Raw genomic sequence first — 4,581 nt, 5'->3', positions numbered from 1 at the left:
AAAAATCTTAAACGACGATAAAAAGAGAAATATATTCATCATATATTTTAAAAAATTTAAATTATCAATCATAAAGTTGTATCTTAACAATACAAAATTTATAAAAAATATAACTGAAATACTTGGATATAAACTAATAAGCAACTGCATATTCCTACAATACAAATAGAAAAAAAAAAAATAGGCACACACTATCAATAAAAGAGTAGAGAAAGACGAAGAATAATACAAATATCTATTCTTTAATTTATTTTTTTATATCATCAAGAAACAAAGAAATCTTGAACGACAATAACAAAGAGAAATTATGAAAATATAATTTGTAATAAATTAAATCTACATATGAGTAATATAAAAAAAACTGTAATATTGAGAGAATAATCTCTCTACGTCTATGTGAAAGGAATAATAATTAATTTATAAAAATTTAAATTCTTTTCTTTTAAGAAAAAGTTTTTGAAATATGGAAAGAAGTTATTTTTATTTTGGAAAAAGTAACAAACAATTATGCTATTAAGTTATTTAAGGTATTATTCATATTTTTAATTAAACAAATTATTTAGGATAGTTTTTATTCTATTTACTTTTTTTTTGGTAAGCAGGAATTGATTCAATTAACTTAAATTATGAGTTTACATAGGTAGGAGGGGCTGAGATGGCCCTTGAGTTTGTAATAGTAGTTACAGTCATAGAAACTTAATTAGTACATGCCACAACTATAGGGAAAGTAGTTCCTAGTATGTCAGCATTCAGCTCTTGGTTTGCATATATAGGAGGAACTATCAAATTTGTGGCTCGTCAAAACTTGCATTCTTTGCCCCTTCCTTTGCTAAAACATCTGCAACTCTGTTTTGCTCCCTGTAGATGTGCCTAAGCTCCGGAGCCCCCAGCTGTAGCATCAGTGACCTGCACTCGGAGATTATGTTAGCAAGTGATGTGTGTTGGTGTGTAATACTCTTTAGGGACAACAAAGAGTCAGTTTCAATAACAAAGGGTGTCAGACTCTTTTGTAACGCAGGCTTTAAACCCTCAAGAATAGCCACAAGTTCAGCTTGGAGAGGAGAGTTATGGGTGATAGCTCTTGAGAATCCTATTATTCAATTCCCTTCTGAATTTCAGATCACCCCCCCAGTCCCCCAATGCCAGGCTGAGTTTTAACAGAAGCATCAGTGTTCAGCTTATAGGTTCCCTGGTTGAGGGGTTCCATTTGACCTGTTGGGTCGTGGTTTTGGTGCACCTATTAGTGGTAGTGTTATTCACAACTAGGTGGAATTCAGTGGCCATGGCTATGGTTTGACTAGTGGTTATAAGAGCATTTTTATTGTTGAAAAGGTTGTCATTCCTGGTTAACCAGATATTCCACAAGGAGTAAGGAATAATATGGTCCCAAGTGAGCCATCTATTAAAATATTTGTTCTTGATGGCCTTCCAAGTGTTTAACCAGTTAGTGTCATTGATGACACCAGAGTCAAAAGATTGGATGAAGTTGCTGATATTTGCTATTTCATTCCAAAAAGTAATAGCTCTACTATATTTGAAGAAGATGTGTGTGATGTCTTCTTCCTATCTAGGGCATTGAGGGTATTGGCTATTGACATTCAGTCCAATGTGGTAGAGGTAGCTTTTAGTGGGGAGTTTTTTGTGGTGGAACAACCATATGAAAGTTTTGATCTTGTTGGGGAGCTTAAGCTGCCAAATCCATTTGTACTCTTTCTCAGGGTGGCCATGAGTGATTTCATTGTTAGTGATGCTCAGGTAGGCTAACTTCATGGAGAAGCTCACATTCGGAGAGTTGTCTCAGAAAAAAATATCCTCATTAAAGGTTTGATGAGGGATGAAACAGTTTTGAATGATGTTGGAGAGGTCATAGGGGAAGTGAAAGGAGATGAGATTGAGGTTACACCTATAGTTTGAGCAGATAGATCAAACTCTAAGTTGGTCTTCACCTCTGTTGAGAGGCCCCTGGATTAAGGATCTGAGAGTTTGGAGGTTTGGGATCTACTTATCCTCAAAGAATCTAATTCTATTGCCTTTATTGATGGTCTACCTAATTTTGTTCTGCCATATACCCACCCCTTCTTGATGCATTTCCAAATATTTGAGGAGATCTTTCTTTCTTGGTTATTTGGATGGGGTCTACAGTACTTGTTATAAAGCATTCTAACCCAAGGAGAATTTGGGTTATGGTACATTCTCCAAGCCAAACTGGCATGTTGGGCTTTATTTTGAAGCTCACAGAGCCCGATGCCAAGGCCTCCTGGGTCCCTAAGAAGAGTTAAAGTGTCCCAACCCACCAAATGAAGATTTTTTTTATCAGCATTGGTGCCCCATATGAAACTTCTTTGAATTTTATTAATGAGCCTGGTGGTTTTGGCAGGAAGGCTGGTGAATTGCATAGAGTGGTTGGGAATGCTGTTAAGGGATGATTTGGCAATGATGGTTCTGCCAATCATGTTCATCATTTTTGTTTTCCAGCCAGCTAGCTTTGCTTGCATTCTATCCACAATGTATTGAAAATCACTATGGGTGGGCTTAGCATGGAACATAGGAAAGCCTAAATATTTGCTAAAGGTGGTGCTGGCAGTTATGTTAAGGGTAGTTGAGCACTGGTTTGCCAAGCTAGTGTTGCAATTGTGAGAAAAGATAACTTTGAATTTATGGAGGTTAAGTTTCTATCCTGAACTCTCACAAAAAGCTCTAAGAGTATTGTGGATGGTAATGCAGTCTTCAGGGGTGTCTCTGGTGAGAAGGGTTAAATCACAGAAAACTTTCTTTCTTGTACCATGGTGTCAATGGTTTTGGAGAGCCTTTCCATACAGAGGATGAATAGATAAGGGGAGATAGGGTCCCCATGTCTAATACCTCTGGTGGGGTTAAAAAAAGTGGTCTTTGCTTCATTCACAAGAATGGAAATAGAAGAGGTTGAAATATAGGACATGATGAGCTTCACTAGGTTGGGAGAAAAGTTAAAGTAGGTCAAGGTTTCTCTGATGAAAGACCACTCTAACCTATCAAAAGCTTTCTTTAGGTCAATTTTCAAGATCATATTAGCTTTCTTTCCTTTTATTTTCCTGAAGTGGTTTAGGAATTCCTGAACTATGATGGCATTGTCAAAAGCCCTTCTATTAGTTAAGAAGCTAGATTGGAAAGACCACTGATGGAGGGCAATAAGGGATTGATTCTATTAACTATCAACTTGGTGACTAGCTTATAAGAGGTATTGCAAAACCCAATAGGTCTGAAGTTCTTGATAGAGGTGGCATTTTAGGATTTAGGAATGAGGCAGATCAGGGTTTCATTCATGAAAAGGTCCATAGTGCCAGTAGTGAAGCACCTGATGCAGAAGTCAATGATTTTCCCTTTCACGATATTCTAATACTTCTGATAGAAGATTGGATGAATCCCACCAGGGCCTGGAGCTTTTATGGGTTGGAAACCCATGATAGCTCTGTAAATTTCTCTCTTAGTTAGAAAGGTATTGAGGTGGTCACACTCATCTTGGGAGAGGCCTTTGGTGATGGTGAGGGTAGAGGAAAGCATGGTGGATGTGTGGTCAGTACTGTACAAGCTTGAGTAAAAGTCCAGAATGTGGTCATTGATTTGTTGAGGGTCAGTGATGGTGGCCCCAGTGTGTCATGGAGGAGAGTGATTCTATTGTTTCTACTCTTATTAAGGGTGCTAGTGTGGAAGAACCTGATGTTAGAGTCTCCTTGTTGAAGCCAGGTAATTCTAGACTTAGTTCTCCAAAACTCTTCCTCAACCTAAGCATATTGTCATAGTCTTTTAAGAGCTTAGCTTCTAATCTTTGGAGAAAAGAGCTATGGTGGTAGTGAATAGAGTTTTGAATACCCCTGATTCTGGCTAAAATTCATTTTATATTATGGAAAATATTACCAAAGGTGGTAGTATTCCAGGTGTAGGCATTCTCCTGAAGGTTTTTATTTGCCTCCATGATAGTATGAGGGTGGTCAAAGAAAGAATATATGACATCTTAGAAAGAGGGGTGGTCACACCACATGGGCTCTATTCTAAAAGGTTTCTCATTTCTGAGGAGAGTTTGCTTGGTCAAGGTGACTAACAGAGGGCAGTGATCAGAATAGGTCCTGGGCAAATGACTTATACAGAAGTCAAGATATTTAGAAATCCAAGAGTCATTAGTCAGGCATCTATCTAATCTTTCAAGGATAAGACTCTTTTTATTCTTGTATCTTTTATTAGTTCAAGTGAACTTACTACCTTTATAGCCTAGGTCAACCATGTTACATTGATTTAACCAATGCTAGAGGAGATCAGCCCTTCTACTATTAGTGTTATTCCCTCCAAATTTCTCCCTAACATGAAAGACTTCATTTAAGTCCCCACCAATGAACCAGTCTCCCTTGTAAGTTTGGAAAATTCTAATTAGGTCTTCCCAAAGGTCAGTTCTAGTGCTAAAATCAGTACTAGCATAAATACTAGAAAAAAGCCAAGTGTGAGTGAAGGAAGGTACCTTAACCATAACATGGATACCCTGATCAGATATAGAGATTTCTTCCAATTTGAAAGCGGTTTTCTTCCACATGATGACTATCCCTCTTGCTA

The sequence above is a fragment of the Capsicum annuum genome, chromosome 6 (assembly GCF_002878395.1).
Source record: "Capsicum annuum cultivar UCD-10X-F1 chromosome 6, UCD10Xv1.1, whole genome shotgun sequence".
NCBI classification, from domain to species: domain Eukaryota; kingdom Viridiplantae; phylum Streptophyta; class Magnoliopsida; order Solanales; family Solanaceae; genus Capsicum; species Capsicum annuum.
This window is presented reverse-complemented; position numbering follows the sequence as displayed.